The sequence below is a fragment of the Passer domesticus genome, chromosome 15, assembly GCF_036417665.1.
Source record: "Passer domesticus isolate bPasDom1 chromosome 15, bPasDom1.hap1, whole genome shotgun sequence".
Taxonomy (NCBI): Eukaryota; Metazoa; Chordata; class Aves; order Passeriformes; family Passeridae; genus Passer; species Passer domesticus.
Genome location: NC_087488.1, coordinates 14512398 through 14531793, shown reverse-complemented (window position 1 = coordinate 14531793; position 19396 = coordinate 14512398). Strand labels below are relative to the sequence as shown.

The following is a 19396-nucleotide window of genomic DNA, read 5'->3' as shown; positions in this document are numbered from 1 at the left end:
CACGGCTGTCGGTGTCGACACCTGGTGATGGGAGGAGAGGGATCGATGATGGAGAGTCTGTCGCTCCTGATGCATCGCTGTCAGGGTCAATACACAATTCCCGGGGAGATCAGATGTCCAGGTTAACTGCTTTGCCTCCGTGCTAAGCCGATGGGCTGGCAGAGCCCCATGCTGCTCACACATCCTCCTCCCCAGCCACGCTCACCCCACAGCCACCAAATGCCACTGACAGCAGCCCTGGGGCTTGTGGCTCTTGTTTTCATCCATGCAGAGCTCAAGTGTAGTTCAAATGGGTGCCCAAGGCTGGGAAAGAGACACAGGGACGACAAGGACCTGCCCCCAAGGAGCTTTCGGCTGCATCAAACCAGCCCACTGCCATGGGCAGCATCACCATGGGACCTCGTGGGGACACAGGGCTTGGGGACACAGGCCAGCAACTCCTCTGGCCACCCAAGGGGGCTGGGAGGGGAAATGGGTGGTGGTGAGGCCTCTGAAGGGGGGAGCCCCATCTGCCAGTCTCCCTGTGCACCCCTGAATTCCTGAGCAACAGAAAAGGCAGGAAAGAGGGAAACTCGCCCAGCACAGGTCCTGCAGGCTCTCTGCCTGCGTCCTGCTGCTCACCCTGGGTGGGCAGAGCACCCACGTGGCTTTGGCACAAGACCTGTCCCCTCCAGGTGACACCGCAGACCCCTGTGGGACAGGAGAGCCGTGACAGCAGGGCTGCACCGTGCCCTCTGCACCAAGCAGGCGTGTGGCACTCCATGGCACCCCAAAATCATTGCAGCGAGCACAGGCAGGAGGCAGAAGCCCTGCTGTGCTCCCACCCCCATGTGCCACGCTGGGCAGGAGCCGTGCCAGGGGGTCCTGTGGGGACAGAGCCACCCGCAGCCAGGCTGCAGCATCTCCCCCCGACTGCTCCCGGGGGCTTTCAGCTGCTCATCTCCTCCTCCAGCACAGCATGACCCACCCGGGGTGACCCCCTGAGGAGGGGACCAGGGGGTCCTACCTGCTGCCAGCCCACGGAGCCAGCCTGGGGGGGACACAGCATCACACCAGGCTTGCATCAGCCCCCCCCCAAAAAAATCCCAAGAAAAACAGAGCGCGGCATGAATAACAAAAGCAGCGATCAGTAAAGACTCTCCCAAGAGGCTGCAAGTTCTTCAATTAGAGCTCGCATTATAGGAATGAGAAACTCCACGCCGTCTTCCGTAAGGATAACACTTTTTTCCCCCTCTCTTTTAAAGAATAAAGGGAGGGAGGGAGAGGAAGGGCTGCATCTCTAATGCAACAGACAGGTCTGCTGAGATTCACTTTGGCTCTTATTTTGACTTTCATCTAAAAGAGCTGCCCTGGGAATCCATTAAGTCCAATTTAAATCGGCTCTCCGCCCTCCCGGCTTCTCCCCGCCTTCGCGGCCCCCCCAGCTCCCTTGTCCCCCCTCCTCGGAAGCAAACAAACACAAAAGCAAGGCCAGGCAGGGCAGGCAGCGAAGGGCAGCACCGGAGAGCCTCGGAGCCCTTCCCGGGGGGATTCACAGCCTTCCCCAGGGCAGTTGCTCCATCTTTATTTCCGCCCAAATCAACACAACCCGGCCACGTTTGGGTACCCCCCAACCTCGGCGGCGCTTTTGGGGGAGCCCCTGGGGGGTTTGGGGACCCCCTTCTGCTCCCTGCACATCTCCCCCCTCCACACACAGCCGTATTTCCCCCGGGTTTATTATTTTTGAGGAAAATTATCTCCATTAACACCGCAACCGGCAAAGTTGGACGGGATATAATCACATACTTCAGGTTGGTTGGGGTTTTTTTTGGGGGGTTTGGGGGTTTTTTTGGGTTTGGTGGGTTTTTTTGGGTTTTTTTTTTTTTTTTCTTCCCCACCCCGAGATCATTCCTCCGCCTTTGGGAATCGCCCCCCCTCGCAGCCGGGCGAGGGACGGACCCCTCGCCTTTCATCTCAGCACACTCATTCAAGCTCTGCTTCTGTCGTATAAGCAGTTTTCCAGCTCTTCCCCCCCCGCCCGCCCCGTTACACACCCGCTCTGCATTGCATCCTATTCATATGTTTTCAATCATCGCCGTTTCGTTATTTAAAACAAAAGCACACGGTTCCCCACCCCCGGGCAGCACTCCGAGCCCCCTCACCGGGCTCCACGGCTATTCCCTGGTTTGTTTGTTTATTAATGTCAACGGAGGATTTGGAGGCAAAATTTGCCGTGGGAGAAAGGGAGCGGGAGGTGAAAGTCCCATCAAGGGGCTTTCCAAAGGCGCAGCCAGATGTGCAAACCCCACGGTTCCTTGGGTTATCTGCTAGATCCATTTTTTCCTGCCCTGCCAGCCACCGAATAAAAGAAAGAAAATCCATCAAGTCAGCGTTCTCACGTGCAGACAACGGCAAGGAGAGCCAGGCGCCCGCCCGCGGCACCGCCGCAACTTTTGGAAGTATAAAACCATGCACATCCATAACTCCTCAATTAAACAAGCCTCCCCGGGAAGGCTTTTCCCTCTGCAGAGGCTTTTCCAGCCCCGTGCCCATTATTATTTTAACTTTGCAAAAGTAGGGACTCAGGACAAGCACAACGAAATCCACACACAAACATTTCCAAGTCTCAGCTGTATCTTTGTTCAGACACCCATCAATCGGCAAGTCAGGAGGGGTTTTGGACCGGTTGCAAATTTCTTTATTACTTCCAGAAAAGCAAAACAACCCCCCCACACACGCCCCCCGGCTCCTCCGTTGCTGCTGCAAATAGGACACACACACACAACACACAACACACACACAACACACACACGTAAAATCCCCCCTCCCTCCCCAAACTCCGCGATGCCGGCGCCGTGCATCCATTCAATCGCAGCAGCACACGAGTTGCACAAGAGAAAAATAAATCCGGAAAAAGCTCTGTCCGCACACCCTCACCCGCCCCCCCCTCACGCCCTCCCTTCCAATTCTGCTGCGGCTTCAAGGAAAAAAAAAAAAAAAAAAAAGAAGAAGGAAAAAAAAAAGGGAAAAAAAAGCACAAAGATGTAGCTTGCAACAATACCTGCGATGGTCCTCGCTCTCTCCTCTCTCTCCTGCTGGCTCGCTCTCCTCCTCTTCCAGAGCACAGTAGCCAGATTAGATCCTTAGAAAAAAAAATGTGAGAAATAGCACAATTCTCTCTTTTTTTTTTTTTTTTTTTTTTTTTTTTTTGCTTCCCTTCTCAGCAGCCCTTCTGAGCTCCTTCACTAACCATTATTCATAGACCACTAGGGGATATAAGGTAATTAGAAACGGCCCTATAGCATCCAGCCTGAAAATGTAATGCCAGCGGTAGGAGTGGTGGAGGGCTCTGGCTGCGGGCGGCTCCGGCAGAAAGTGCTCGCTGGAGCTGGGGACCGAGGTGAGAAGTGGGGTGGAGGAGAGGGCGAGCGGCTGCTGGCAGCTCTCCCGACAGAGACCAGGGTGGCCAGGGACACCGAGCGGCACCGGTTTGGGTTGGGTTTGGGTTTTTTTTTTTTGGATTTTTTTTTTTTTTTGTATTTTGGAGTGGGCTCGCCGTGCCCGTGTGAGCCGTGCTGGGGCTGTGTGTGTGTGTGTGTGCGCGCGTGTGTGTGTGTGTTTGTGCCAGGAATAGCAATCAGCAGAGGCAGCACACAGAGCGCAAAAATGCCATCATGCAGGGTCAACAGAAAGCTGCAGACATTTTTTTTTCCTCTCTCTCTCTCTCCTTTTTTTTTTTTTTTTTTGTAGGCTTAATCCTCTGGAGCGGGGGAGAGGGAAAAGGAGGAGGCTGCTGCCTTCTTTATAGTTTTGATTTTTTTTTTTTTTTTCCCTTTCCTCTTCCAACCTCGTAGGATCAGATTAACCCCCCTCCTCTCTCTGCCCTCCACGCACACACACACACACACACTCTGTCTCCATCCCAGCCATCCCAACCCTCGGCCAGCACTGCACCGGGGAGATGCCGGACTCGGGCGGGATGCGGGTCTGGGTGGGATGAGCTAGGTGGGCTCGGCGGGGAAGCAGAGCAGGAGGGAGGGAAGGGGGGGGAGGTGGAGGCAAATGAACAAATCACACCTGCAGCTTTCTGCGTGCCGGAGCCAGCTGCAGCCCAGGCAGCGACCGGCAGCAAAAATCCAGCCGTGCGGGCTCCCGGCACCGTCACCCGCGGGGACTGAGGCGCACGGCGAGCCGGTGGCATCTCATCGCTGGCAGCGATTGATTTTGGGGAGGTTTATCATTAGCAGGAGGGGGGAAAGGGAGGTGCTAACAAAGAGCAAACCCTTCTATACACACACACACACCGATTTTATTTTTTTTTTCCAAGGGGTAAATAAAGCCCGTCGCAGAGGCGAGGAGGGGGAGCTGGTCCCCTCGCCAAGGGAAGGGGTGGCCCTGGCACACCGGGCCACCCGTGCCGTGCCGTGCCGTGGCCCGGCTGCTGCCCGAAGGGCACAAACGCCCAGCCCTGCCTCCTCCCACGACTCCGCTCCGAGCCTCTCGTTAATTGAACTAAAGCTGTTCACCTTGATAACGCAGCACGGCAGCAAGTTTCCGAGCCGTACGCGGGGGGCTGGAGAGCTATTTGATCCACTTCCAAGGCGCTGCCTTTCAATTCAACCCCTTGCTCTTGAAGGATGGATAACCAGGCCCTCTCTTTTCCCTGTTAATTGCTCGAGATAGCAGCCATCAAGCTGCAAACCAGACCAAACCTCACAAGGGGACACAGCACCTGCAAAAGCAGACTGCTTGTTCTCATCTCCCCTTTTTCCTCCTCATCCTCATCCCCATCCTCATCCCCACGGCAGACCCAGCCTGGCTGTTTGTAGGTAATACACCACAATATGCTCCCAGCCACCTCCAGCTTCACACATGCCTCTCTGCAGGATGGTAAATCAAGCTGGGACCTCATGGCTCTCCAGGGACTTGGTGTTATTCCCTGTAATCGCCAATCTGCCCTGCCCTTCACACTCAAGAGCCTGGCACTGTTTGGCATCACAAGCCGTGACTGCCACCCTAGGAAAGCCAAGGTGGGATGGACCCAAAGGACGTCACCCCCAGCTTCTCCTCTGGGATTGACAGAAGACTAAAGGATTTGTTATTTTTACACTACAATCCAATAAATTCAACAATCTGGTCTGTCCGTGTTATTTCTCAGCTCTGGTATGTTTGAAATCCCCTCCTCTTTCAGGAAGATCTCAGCCCTGCTCTCCTCCAGCCCTGACCTCACCGTGGTGGGGAGAAAGGTTGAAACCACAAGCCCCAGAGAGCCCCATATGCAAATTAAATCACCACCAAACACTTTGGTTATTAAACCCTGTTCTTTTTCTGGAACCTTTAAAGTTCTGCACCTACGATTTACGGGTTCAAAAAGGCTGATTTCATGACTTCTCAGCATTTCTGAGGTGTCAACACCCACGTCACCTCTGTTTGCATGACACGGTCATGTCTATCTGAGCCAAACCACTGCCTGGGTGGGAGACCACCACCTATAACACCAATTAACTTTACTCATTAAAACCTCCAAGCTCATAGAGGATGCTGCTGCTCAGTTACGCAGATGGAAAAGTTTCCATCCCCTTGATAAAATCCAGATCCAGAGCATCCTGGAGCAGATCTCACCCTGAGCTACCACAAAGCAGCACAACCAGCATCAAAAAGCCTCTTCCCATCTTCCCTGCCATGTGAGCAGGGCTCACCTTGCTGATCAAAGTTGGAGGCTTCCCTGGACACAACCTCCCACCTCCTTGCCCTGGAGAGGCTAAAAAATAATGACTCATAGCAATGTTATTTCTGGAGCTGCTAAAACAAAGGCACTCTGGCTCCCTCCGTGTCTCACTGCTTTGACCTAAATGATAAGGCATCCTGAGAAAACTGAGCTTTTCCCACCAGCCTCCTCATCCAGCCCCGACATGAGTGGCCAGCCCGGGGTTCAAGGACCTCCCCAGCAGCTACATGGGATGCTCTAAGCTGGCTCTTTTTCATTCATCTTTTTTTCATCCCTCTTCCTGGCAGATTTTCCCTCAGCCCCACTCCCAACCATCCCAATTTTTGTTCCCTGGTCCGGGTACCACACACCTCACACGTGGTGGCTCCTCACAGGCAGGAGCAGCAGCCCTGCCCCAGCTCTCATCAAGCTCCGTGCACCGGCTCCGAGCGGATCCGATGGATTTTCATTTCCTAACTTTGCCCTTCGGGCTATTTCTAACGAGCTTCCTCACGCTTTAAAAAAAAAAATAAAATCCTTCATCTTGCAGCACGGTGTCAGAACAGCAACACTCGGGATGACTGTGCCTGCGAGGAGGCTGGAAATTAATTATATCACAGTGGCTTTAGGTAGGGATCCATCCACTGACCTCCTTGTCCAGCTCCCGTCTGGGACCCAGGGAACAGCCAGAAATCCCCTCCCAGAGCAAACAGGCTTTTTTTGGCCTTGAAAAATCTATTTTTGTGGTGAGATGTTTGGTCTGTGCAGCACAGCCTTGGGTGTGGAGCCACCACTGTCCTCCCGTGACCCCGTGCCCTCCCCGTACCCCAGCCCTGAGCCCCCTTGTGTAGCCTCTCCCTGCATCACGGGTCCATCCACCCTCCTGGACTCATCCCTCACGCTGAGAGGGAGGAGTCAGTGCTGGGTGCCTTAATTTCCACTAATCAGCTGTTTTAATGAGTTTCTCAGCGCCCGGCAGATCCCACTTCCCACACCACCCCCTCCGGGGCCGGCCCCGCTCCCGAGGCCCCTGACATCTCCAAGGCTTTCCTTGGTGGGAGAGCAGCGATTATTTCTCTCAAAAGGTCTCTTATAATGGAAACCATCTCTGCATCCCTCCTTGGTCTCCTCCTGCCGTGACCCAGGCTCCATCGAGAGGAGCTCTGCTCCAAGGCAGCGCCGTGTTTCCATGGAAAGAGTGAATAGCAGAGTCTTCCCAGTGGTTTATTAGAATTCCTTTTACTTCGATGGAGAGTTTTAGAGCAAAGTAGAAAGGCTTTAATGTGGGGCTAATGGAGCCCCTGGGAAGTCCAGGAAGGAAATCTCCCCTGGAGGAGGCGTGAGGAGAGGGAGGGCAACTTTCAAGATGAATTCCTGGACAGGTTGAAATTTTTTTGCAGGAGCCATCTCAGGCAGCGAGAAATGGAAATGAATGTTTGTTTTATTTTTAACAGATGTTACAAAAGACCTGCCAGTAATTCAGTGAACGATGCAAAACCTAGATCCCACTCACTTTTCCCGGCATGTCTTCCATCCCCTCCCTCTCCTGCTTGGTACAAATGCTTATTTGCATTTAGCATATCATATTTTAAAAAAAAATATTAAGCAATAAAATAACAATCGTACGCCACTTCATTTCCTCCCTCCCTAAGGTTTTGGTTTCAGGTTAAATCCTTGGTTGGAGCAGCTATTAATTGTTTTTAATAAATTTTTCTGTCTCTTCAGATTTCCCAAACCTATATTCTACTCATCCACTTTGGGGGGTGCCTTCTTGCCCCCATCCCTCTCTCTCCCTGCTGTTCCCTCATGGAACAGCTCTTGACTCTGCAAAGTGTTTGGAGCCCCAGTGTGAAACACAGACTGCTGCCTCTTCTTTGGGCAGAAATACAGGGATTTGCAGTTAAGAGATGGGGAGATGGAAAGGGGAGGAGGTACAACGAGGGGGTCCTAAAACCATCCAGCCAGGGGCTGGAAAAGCAGTAAGTGTGGCTCTCCAAAAAAACATGGTGCAGAAAGTGATCCATGAACTACAGCACAGGGAATTCCAAAGCTGATCTGAAAGCCACCATGATGCCAGAGGGGAATTTGGGATGAGGCACAGCATTTATGAGTGACACACATGAAACCCAGATCTGGGAGGCCAGTGACAGTCACGGAATCCCAGAATGGTTTGGGTTGGAAGGGACCTTAAAGCCCACCTTGTTCCAACCCCCTGCCGTGGGCAGGGACACCTTCCACTATCCCAGGTTGCTCCAAGCCCCTTCTAACCTGGCCTGGAACGCTTCCAGGGATGGGGCAATTACAGTTTCTCTGTGCCAGTGGCTTACCACCCTCACAGGGAAGAATTTCTTCCTAATATCCAATCTATCCCTGCCCACTGTTGATGTGAAGCCATTCCCCCTTGTCCTGTCACTCCATGCCCTTGGAAAGAGTCCCTCTCCAGCTTTTGTAGTCCTGGCCAGAGGAGCCCTGAATCCCACGGATACCAGATTTCCTGAAAATGAGCAACTTTGGCAGCTCCTGGTTTAACTCTTGCCTGCAAAACACAAGCTGCAGTGCTTCCCCTTTTCATGCCTAACTGTGAAATACCACTTTTCCTCCGGATACCCAGCTTTCCAAAGGGCAAGATACCAGGAAAACCTGGAGTGGGCAAATGCAGGGTGATTTTCTGCCCAGTTTTCTGTTAGCAACCCTGCATGCATAGCCCCAAGTGGCCCATGATCCCACACACCAGCATGCCCTGTGCTGGATTCACACTCTATCGATGCCTTGTTTGTGGGATCCCAAGCAGGAAAGGAGAAGACAAGCTCTGGGGAGCAGCTACAGGTCATCACTGACACAAACAGGGTGTCCCTGCACCCATTATAAATCCTAAAATCTGCCTGATTTCCAGGCAGAAAATGGCAACCGTGTGCATTTCCAGGTGACGGAGGAAAAGTGGCTGTTTTCACTGAGCTTTCTCCTCTTCCCGTCACAATCCTGCACCTGGTTAGCAACTGTCGGAAAGAGGTTAATCACAGTCCTTAAATCAGGAACCTTGTTGTGGTATGCTCGGGATGCACATCTGTGCTCTCCATGGCTCATCCCCGGCGGCATTTGGGAGAAGGCAAGATGCCAAAAAAACCCCACCCCCAAATAAGCCACCCAACCCCCCCCCCAAATGAGCGACAAGCATTCCAGGGTGCAGGATCCTGCTGATTCCTTGAGCTGCTTCTGCAGCACACGTGAAAGGCTCGTGATATTCCCCCAGCCCCACCACGGCCGTGGGTTAAAGGCATCTCGGATAACGCGGTGTTGGCACGGACAACAAGGGGCAAAAAAGGTTTTTGAGGGATTGGGGTTTTGCTCACTGGCTGCCTTTATGATGGAAGGGAGGAGGCATCACCTGGAGATGCCTTGGGAGCAAACCACGGGGACCAGGGGTGGTCTCACATCCCAACTCAGAGCTCAGCCCTTGGCAGAGCAAAGGCTGGAGCTCCAGCGGCCGCCAGCTGCCCTGCTTGGCTCCTGACTTCCAAGCATTGCAAAGCCTGGCTTGGCCTTGCTATTTCTAGGCCTGTCCCAGGGGATTACCCTGCTCTCCCTGTTTTGGGAAAAAGAAGCATTCCGGAGCGTCAGAGCCCTGGTGCTCAGCCGGGCCCGGGCTGCCGGTGCAGCACAGACCGGGGCCGTTCCAGGCACACACACACACGTGCACAGCCCGGAAAATGGAGAGGAACTGATCCCGGAGGCAAATCTCTTTTGTTCTAACCCCGCTGCTGTGAGTGGATCTCCGCAGGTTCCCGGCTCAGGAGCTGCGGTGGATCACATCGCTTCCATGCCTTCTCCCGGTGCCAGCTTGTCACATTCCCCCGTCGCTGACGGGTGGGAAGGGGAGGCATGGCTCGCAGCGCTTGTTTACCTCAGCACCGAGCACGAGGGGTGTACGGCGGTAATGAGCAAAAACCTGGAGGGAGCAGATTGCAGAGCCGCGGCATGAGACCACCCCCAACTCACAGGCTGCCCCTTTTTAATGAGGTCCCCTCCATCCTCCTCCCCGCCGGGCTCCCCGTGCCCTGACATCCTCCTGCCTTTCCCCGCTGCCTTGTTCTGACTGCAGAAATGCTGATTCACAGAGCCCGGCGCAGGAGGCGTTTGGGAGGCAGGGAGAGCAGCCCAGCACCGCCCGAACGCACCCGAGCTCCCCGGGCGCCTTCGCACCGCTGGCTGGCGGCAGAGGAGTCGCTGCGGATTAATCCACCCTGCTCTTCTTCCAGCACCTCTTTCCCAGTGGCTCCCTCACCTCCCAGCAAGGTGAATCCATCCCCTCCGCGTCCCGGGAGAGCTCGCATGCCAATTTGCCTCTTCTTTCTGCACAGCGGGGAAAGCAAGGTGAAAGATTTCACGTTGCGCAGGGCAGGCGGGATGGGGTGGATGGCACTTCTTCCCCAGGGAACAGGGCAAGGAGAACAGCACCCTGACCTGGTGCCAGGCAGGTGTCAGACCTCACTCCTGGATGCTTTGATGCATCATCAGCAATCCAATCCAATCCAATCCAATCTCCTCCTTCCAGGGCAGGCAGTGCCCCGGCTGGCTCCTGGCACCCACTGCCACATCAAGGGCGCTGTGCTGTGACAGCAGCCAGCACCAACCGAGCTGCCCACCCTGCCTCACCTTCCCTCTCCTCTCCTCTCCCCTCCTGCCAGCACGGTGCAGCTGGTGCAGCAGCAGCGCCAAAATCCGAGACAGCAAAAGGACGGTTTTTTGGAGCAGGCTGTAGGAATGGTGTCCCCAGCAGCCCAGGGAAGGCAAACGGCTGCAAAAGCAGGGGATGGCTGTCCAAGGGTTTAGCTTCTCACCAGTCCAGGTCTCTTCCCTCTGGGAAAACCACAACACACTGTAGGAGAGCTCAGGTGAACAGATCCATCCTGTTCTACTCCATCTTGCATTCTGTGACCCCATTCACTTCTCCCCCCTGAGGCCACTACATCCCGAAGTCACCTGTGGTGCCACAATGGATGCAATCACTCGGGGATCTCAGATGTGACACAGACTTTCCTGTCACCCTCACACTCCTCCCTGTGCCGTGTCCCTCTGCAGCTCAGCACTGCTCGGATCAGGTGGGACCCAGCCCACAGCAGGGCATGCAGAAGATAAACTCAGTAAGCCAGGCAGGGAAGCCAAAATTGAACCCAGCTCTGCAAGCCCATGGGAACACTCTGGATGTGTCTGGGGACACCAGGGCACCCCTTGTCACCACCACGCTGCTGCATCTGCAGCCCCAAGGCTCAAAGATCAAATCCACCTTTTCCTTTAATCCTTCCACGTTTTTTTGCAGGGTGTATAAAAGCTGTGCTGCTCCACTCTGCATGGGTGACCACCTGCCCACAGCCAGTGGCCAAGCTGGGCTGCTCATCTGGCTCCCCAAAAAGCCATGGTGCATCTGAATAGATTTTCACCATGCAACTGTGAAGGCCCCAGTGGGTTTGAATAGGAGCCCCTTGAGGTATTATCTCAGCAGTGCCTCGAGGCAACCACCTGAATCCTTCCGTGACTGCTGCACAAACCTGGAATGTCTCCAGCAGCTGGGGATTATGGACAGACCTTGCAGAGGAGCCCCCAGACCACCACAGCACAGGCAGCACCATCAGCTCTCAGATGCTCCCACGTGCAGCCATTCCTCAAAAAACAAGGCACGGGGATGCTAAGAAGACCAAAGCCCAGATGCCAAAGCAGGAAACCAAGCTGAAGTTTTCACATTAATCATATCGAGCTCTATTCTTTTTCATCTATTTCAAGGCAAGTCAAGAAGAGGTTCACACTCTCCCCTGGCAAACCACAGAGGATGACGTGAGCCTGTCTCTTGCATTGCAAGTAGAGTGTGTCAAGCAATTAGCAAGTCATCAGGAATTCAGATAGGGTGGGCAGGATACGATCCCTCAAAGCTCTGGCAGGAGCATTACCCACCCTGGAGTTTCCCATCAGGCATGGAAGGCAGCAGAGGGAGCAGGGGCTCTTGGTGAGCTCTCAGGAGCAGAGCAGACACTGTGCCAGCAGAGCCTGATGCCATAAAACACCTCACGTTTAGCCTGTGCTGTAGCTCAAAGACCCTGGGCATTCAACACAGATTTTTCCTTGCTCATTCCCAACCTCAGCAATTCCAGGACAATTCCAAGAACCCTCAGGCATCTTGCAGGCCTGCTGGGTCAACCTGAGCACCCCACACATGATCCATCCCTGGGCATTTTGACATTGCATCAACTCTTGCAGCTCTGACCATTCTGGTTTACACTCAGCACCATCCCAAACCCTGCTCTCCTGGAAGTTAGTGGCAAAACCCATTCAAGAGCAGGAGCAAGCCTTCCACGCTCACGCTGGGATGAGATTTGCACTTTGGCCCCCCAGAGCTGCTAAAGCCACACCACACCAAGGCCTGGCACAGCACACAAGCGGAGCAGGACCATCCCACCAAGAGCACCTTGGAAGGGAATTCAGTGGCTTGCAGCCTCCCCAGACACGTGGCTGGTCCCCATGAGCACCCAGCCAGCCCCAAATGAAGAGGAAGGATTATCCTGAGGTGTGAGCAGCCAAGCTGGGCTCACACCTCCCTGTGCAGAGGGATGCAGCGTGCTGGGCAGGTGGCACAGGGGACGCCCAAGCTGCCACCCGCCCTTTCTGCTCCCCATTGCCAAGGTAGCAGCAGACAATGCTATCTGCTGGGTTGTCAGCCGGCCCTCCTCCCGCCGTCTCTTTAGCCAGAAAACTCTCCATCTGTCTCCAGATGGGGTGTTTCTACCACTCCAGTCGAACCGATTCAGAGTGGAACAATGATGCTTTGTTAACAAAACAATTTTTGTATGTCAAGCCCTCCTTCTTGCGGGTTTTTCTCTCCCCCCCAGTCCCCAGTGGGTCAGCTTTGTGTGGCGTCCTACATTTTGTTGTTTCTTTCACATTTTAAAGGCTCCGTATTTTAGTACAAAAGGTGCCTGCGGAGCAGCTTTTATCTGCGAGGCAAGATTTGACACATACGCAGATCACAATTGCGACAGGAGGTTCGTGATGTGGTGGTTAAGGGTGGTGTCAGGACCTTCAGAGTGATGAAGCATTATTTCCAGTGATTTTTGCCTCCAGGATAAAAATTACAGCTGGTCCAACACTGCATGTATGGCTGCTGTGAGCTGGAATTCCCCAAGGGCTCATGGAGGGGGCAGAGAAAGTTTGAGCTGGCTTTGGTACAGAGCTGGCATCACCTGTGTCCATCCATCCTTCTTGTGTCCTCCTGTGCAGGACAAGCCACTTCTGTCACTTGTGAGTGGAAGGGATGGGGACATGGAGCAAATCCACGTGCCTGTGAGTACACTACAACCCTCTCCCCAGCACATCCCTGTGGTGGCCAGGAAAATCAAACCTGAGCCCTCCTGTGGCCAGAGTCTCTGATCGAAGATCCTGGGGAGTATTTGACTTCTCCCCAGCCACCCAGGGTGGGATCATCCCCTTGAACCCTCAACCAGCAGCAGGAAGGAGAGCACTCTTTCTTCTTCCAAATACCACACAGGCCTCCAAGAAAACCAGCTCTTCCTTTATTTTTCTCTTTTTTTTTGCCCTGAAGCAACAAGCACACAAACCACCTTCTGCTCTGCACAAAACCAGCAATTCCCAGCAAACAACCAAGCCGCTGGCTCCAGAGCAAACAGCCCCATGTTCCTAAGCAGGCTGGAAATTTCTACACAAGGAGGACTTATTCTTGCAGCTCCCTCCACATTTGCAAGGAAGGTTCCTCCTCCTTCCTGTCCTCAGGTAACAGCATCTTCATGGAAACACCAATATTTTTATGAGTCATCCCCCTTCTTCCCCTCTCCTGCTCTGTGGCCAACACCCCTCTGCTTTCAAGATCAAAGCCGAAGGGGACCAGCTGTGTTGAGTCCTTTCCTTTCCAGCCCTTTCCATCTCCATTTGCAGCCGAGTCCCTGCTGTTCTGACAGCGCTTTGTGCCGCCCCTCCAGCACCGCAGCTCCGTGCCCGCCGCCTGCTCCCCCTCCATCCCTCTCCTGCCATCCCAGCTCCTGCTCCAGCCACGCTGGGAACACAGGGAACCCTCCCTGACCCGGGCTCAGTCCCCTCTGGCATGCATGGGAGCTGCCCTGCTGGCTGCCCCGGCTGCCCTGCCTGTCATGTGCTGATTCAGAGGCAGAAATGTGCTCAGAGAGAAACGGGATAATCTGCTTCCACTGAAATCCCATCCTAATTCCCTGGGTTTGGTAACTCCTCCACAGACCAGAGCATGAGACTGCATCTCCCTTCCAAACAAGCAACTCCATGGGGACTTTGCTCCAGGCTCCTTCCAGCAGGGGTTCAACCTTGGCTGGGAAAGTCCAGCTCCTGCTGCGAAAGTGGCTGAGGGAACAGGAATCTCCCTCCCTATGCAAAAGGCTGAACATCTCACACAGCCCCCGGTGCTGCAGCAGGGATTTGCAATGTGATGGGATAATTAGAGTCAGGGATGTGCTTCTCGTGCTTCTTAACTGCCAGAGGGCAGGGTTAGATTAGATATTAGGAAGAAATTCTTCCCTGTGAGGGTGGTGAGCCCTGGCACAGGCTGCCCTGAGCAGCTGTGGCTGCCACATTCCTGGAAGTGTCCAAGCTGGATGGGGCTTGGAGCCACCTGGGATAGTGGAAGGTGTCCTTGCCCACCGCAGGGGGCTTGAATGAGATGATCTTTAAAGCCCCTTCCAACCCAAACCATTCTGTGATTCCAGGATTCTTCATATATCCAGGAAAATCCGTCCATTTTTGGTCTCCCAGTGAGTGTCATTTGTGCATGTTTGATGGAAGCTGCTTCCATGTGCAGCGACTCACGGGTCTGACAGGTCCCTCTCAGGGTCATACACCCCATCCTTCATGACATCTCATCTTGCTCCATGTGCACCTCCTGGGTGTTGCCATCACACGTCCTGCACTGATAGAATCTCAACACCTCGCTGTAACTCAGCCCAAATCCAGCTTGGAGCTGTCTCTCCTACAAAGACTTTGAAGAAAGCATTGCACAGAATTAAGTCTTGGTGCTTTTTATATGTAAAACACTGAATTTAGCTGCTAATGGCAATTCCCAGCAGAAAAGGATGGTTAGTAGTGGTGGGTATATTTATGAATTCTTTCTAAGCAAATGCCGTGAGGCGGGAAATGTATCGGTCCTCGTGGAAAGCTTCCCCGGGTTGCTGCTGCAGGCATCTAAATGCAAAGTTTCACCATGACTTTTTGAGTTCTGTGCTCTGCTAGACATATCCCTTTCAAATCTCTTCTCTCAGGAATGCTTTCCCAGCCTCTCTCCTGCGGTCACGCGTGTGTCACCGTGACCTGCCCGTCTCCGTGAGGGCGGCAGCATCTCCATCCTTCTCCAGCCACTCCACTGACTTGCCAGTAAATAAAAGTCAGGGGAATCTACTTGACTGGTCTCCTTAGCTGCTCTCTCCAAAGGGCTGACTTATAAAATACCCACGTCCTGGATTTCTGGGAGGTTTTCACTGAGAGCACATTGTTTTTCCCCAGCAAAGCCAGAAAAGAATTTACAGTCGGTCCACACAGCGAGACTGCTCTGCTTTCTCTTTCCTGGGACAGGAACTCAGTTTGAAACAGATTGCTAGCAGCTAAATTCAAGTTCCTTAGCAGCTTCCAGAGTGAAAATATTCCCTCTCCAGATCTCCTTTTATGTCCACAACACATTATTCCGGTGGAGGGCTCTCTTGCTAAGAAAAGCTCTGGTAACTCCCAGCCTTGCCTCCAAAGTGGTTCAGGTGTGGGAGCCAGCTCCCCTGCAAGCATCCCTTGGTCCTGCTGCCCAGCTGAGATGTCCTTAATTCCTCCATCTGTCCCCTCCAGGCTCTGGCTGGCTCTGCTCTCAGACAGTGAATACATACAGCAGGCTGCAAGGCTGCTTGTCCTAAATATACACTTTTCCCACAGCTTCAGGAGAAATTATGTCTTTTAAGTCCCCCAGCCCACTCCTTGGGGTGCTTCTGGGGCTTTCCGTGCTAAGCTGCCTTTGTCCCACACACTGCATGCAGACAGACGAGAGGTTCACACCAAAACCCACCTCTCCTCTCTGCCTTTAACTAAACCAAAACAAAAAACAGATGGAAAATCAAATGCTGGCAGTGTGAAGCATGTGGGCTGCACTCGCATCAGCCCTCCTGGAGCTGCAGAGTGTATTCCTTCCTGTGCCAGGGTCCCAGGGCAAAGCCAGACCCCAAAAGGGTTATTGGTGGGGTAGATCCTGTTATTCCCCCTTGCCAGCCCCAAGCAGCATGAAGGTGGGACAGAGGGAAGGGAAAACACAGAGGCAAGAGCAGGCTTAGCATTTTAGGAAGTCCAGGAGGAACAATTTCCTCCAAGCAGGATTTACACAATGCACAGGGAACAAGACACTGGGGCTGCAGACAGAATACTGGGGGTCAGTCACAAACTGGACATTGAGCTGCTTTTAACCAAGCTCCATCCATCCCACACACTCCCTGAGGCAGAGACACTGCAGAGGAAACACCTTGAGCCCAGAGTTAAGGCTGTCCCCTAATGAATGCACGGCATTCCACGGCCATAAGCTGCTCAGATGTCCTTAATTCCAGGATTTCTTACACGCTCCGTGCCTGACTTTGTAACCTTAATCATGTATTTTTTAGTGTTGCTCCTGTGCGCTCGTGAGCTTATCTTCCTTTTACCGTGGGATCTTCTTTTCACTCTCTTGTTAGGATAAACAATACCCGTGACTCTTCCACGTCCCTCCCTGTCAGCATCAATGTCCCTGAACTCCCCTGAACACTCCCCAGTTTTGCAGAACGAGCAGTGGGGTTGTTCAGGCTCAGCTCCAGTTCCTTCTGGAGCCTTGGTCACCCTCTGATGCTCGGAGGTTGCTCCCATGTGTGGATGAGCATCTGCATGACCCCAGTGCCACAGCAAGGCTCCCTGCACGGCGCAGGAGGAGCAGGAGCAGAGCCTGTGATGGGGGCAGGGACCGGCAGCGTGTTTGTGGAGTAACGCTCAAACTGCCGTAATGGATTGCCTTGTTTACACTGGGCCCAGGGAAAATCACTCCAGGGATGGAGACACAGAAGCGTCCAGAAGCCTCTGAGAGCAGGAGAAGCTCTTCAGACTCCTGCCTCTTGCTTCTGCTCACAGAATCATCCCCCCTGCCTCACCTCCTGCATCACTGTCAAGGGGCGGAAGCTTTAAAATCACTGTAGTAAGCAGGGGAGGGATGAGGAAAGGAAAGGAAAAGTATTATCGGATGGGAATGTGGCTTTTCCACTCCTCCTTGCCAAGAGGAGCCCCCAGTACCCCAGGACACACCAAAAGGGTTGCTGGGCCACAGGGTGCAGCGAGAGTTGCGATGAATTGCTGGGAGAGGGAAAAGAATAAATAGGAACCACCTTAAGGGAGGGGAGCCACCAGCAGAACAGTTAAAATGACTAAATACTTTCCCAATATCACTCCTCCACGTAAGCATTGCTGTAATTGCCCTTGGGATGTTGCACAACGGCGAAAGGGAGGGGCAGGTGCTGGCAGGGAGGGAGTGAAGGCGTGCAAACCTCCAAATCTCCATCCCAGGCGCTGCTGTCATCGAGGAGAGACACTCATGGACGTCTCTGCCACCTCGGGCCCTGGTGGATTTATCCCCCGAGGGGCCATTCCTCACAGGAACTGGAGGACTCCCAGGAGGACTCACTCCTCGTGCCTCTGAGACACAGCGGGCTGCCCCAGGGAGCAAGAGCAAAAGGCGAGGAGGAACAGAGCCCACGCTGCACTGTGTGGCAAAAAAAAAAAATAGAAAAAAGAAAAAAAGAAAGAAAAAGAGAGAGATATAAGGGCTTCATTCAAGCGCTCTCACTCTCTGGAAGTCTCACGCAGAGCAGCTGGTCTTTAAGACTGCTGCAAGCACGCCATGCAAGCACAGAGCCCTTCCATTCCTGGGTGCTTTCATTAGTGACACTCAGACAGGGACAGCCACTCGACCCCCATGAGAAGGAAAACGGCTGACTCATTCTTCCAGCAACGCTTGAGAGCAGGACACGGTGCTCGTGCTCTGGAGCAGCAGAGTGGGTCCTCTCCTGCTCCCTAAGCCAGATCAGGATCTGGCCTCGGATGCCACACACACACCAGCTAACCCACAGATGTGCTGGGTCCCTGCATACAGCCTTTGCTTCCAAAAGCTGCCCAGTGATGCTCTAGTCGAAAGGGAAACCCTCTGAGAGATGCAGTCTCGAGGTTTAAAACATCTGTGGGCCATCAGCCATTAAATGGGATGCTATGCTGGTTTGCTGCTCTCGGGTCTCACGCCAGGTTCATCGCTGGGTACCGTCCAGCAATGCATTAAGTGATGTGACTATTTCTGTTCTCATCACATGTTTGCTCTCATCCTCTCCAGGGTGTGTGCAGGGGGAAAAAAACACACATTCATTATGGAGTGTCATATTTTGGTAAGGCTTTTCGTTTCTCTGCGTAACACCGGGCTCTTGGCAGAGGAGAAGGGGGATTTTGTTTTCCTAATATCCATGCACTCAGGTATTTCTGTTAGAGGAGGCAAAGTCAAAGAAATGCTAATCAAATATCCAGGAGTGCACAGTGCTGACATCCGCACCTCGCTACTATATGGCCTTTCATTAGCATTACCTAAATGTACGACCGTACAAAGAGCAGATTTCCTTAGCAACAGGGCTGCCTTCATATTTCCTCCCCACTACCCCCTGCCCTTAGAAGAAAAATGACTTCAGCTCTTTCTCTGAGCCCTGCTCAGCGCTGCAGCAGTGCTCTACGCCACTGCCAGGCTTTGCTATATGCTGCATCTGGGACGCCTGCCTCTCCACGCTGGGATCCACAAGCCATAAAGCAACCTCTTGACTTAGCTCTTCTGCACAGCCACAATAAAACTCCTCTTTTCCTAACGGAGCATATGCAAAACAGCCCTGTAACGGCAGAGGGGGGATCCTCTCCTCCAGATGACTTACAGCTCCCATCGCTGAGGGAGGATGTCCAGCACGCTCAGCAGAGCCGGCATTGCTGCCTGGCGACTCCTTTGCTCCCTGCCACCTGGCTGAAGGGTGACAACTGCCCTCGTCCCCAAATGGCACTGTAAAGCACCTTTGCCTTGGGCAGGGAGCTGCCAACCCCTCCTCTCCCCGGATCTGGGCCAGGAAGACGGAACACTTCATCCTCCGCGCTCTCCCCCGGTGCCACAGCCTGGTGCGCTGGGCTATTTTAAGAGCTCGTCTGGGAGACTGGCACACGCACCGCGCTGCCGGGAACTCCCTGCTTCTGTTTCAAAAAAGCTGGAGGCTGGGAGCCTGCTGGGACTCACCCCTGTGATTCCCAAGGTCTGACCCTCCTCTCGCTGGGACTGGCGCAACGCTGCTGAGTCAAACGGAATTAGTCCCAATTAGCACCGGTGAAACGGGAGGAGAACCGTGCCCTCCCCGGCATTTCAACCCCTGCAGCCAGGGGCTGGGACCACTGAGCCTCCCCCTGCAGCCATGCCCCTGCTCCTCATCCCCCTGCTCTCCAACCTGCCCGTTCCGTGTCGCCATTCCCTGCCTTTTTCACACGGATACTCAATCCCCTTTCCCATTATGATAGGGTCTTTGATTGCACGATCGCATAACTATAATGAGACAAATATTTATTTTGCAGATATGGGTTAATCAGACCGAAGGTATAGAAATATTTCATGCGCTAATCAGAGTACCT

The 19396-nt window shown here is 53.6% G+C and overlaps 1 protein-coding gene and 1 long non-coding RNA gene across 6 annotated transcripts in view; one reads left to right on the top strand and one right to left on the bottom strand.

The window, feature by feature from the left end:
- The window catches only part of RAI1 (retinoic acid induced 1), a 74923-nt gene that overhangs the window by 36780 nt on the left and 18747 nt on the right, over window positions 1-19396 (bottom strand). For 3 of the 5 annotated variants that reach the window (XM_064390940.1, XM_064390939.1, XM_064390942.1), the window contains one exon: window positions 3041-3121. The gene's annotated coding sequence lies outside the window, so the exon portion shown is untranslated. Of the gene's footprint in view, window positions 1-3040; window positions 3122-3229; window positions 4005-4056; window positions 4253-19396 lie in introns of those variants that run through there. The other 2 variants (XM_064390943.1, XM_064390941.1) reach the window with 2 other exon arrangements.
- LOC135281771 (uncharacterized) lies at window positions 3234-5122 on the top strand. The gene is made up of 2 exons (XR_010348285.1): window positions 3234-3379; window positions 4866-5122. It is a non-coding gene; the product is annotated as an uncharacterized LOC135281771 (long non-coding RNA).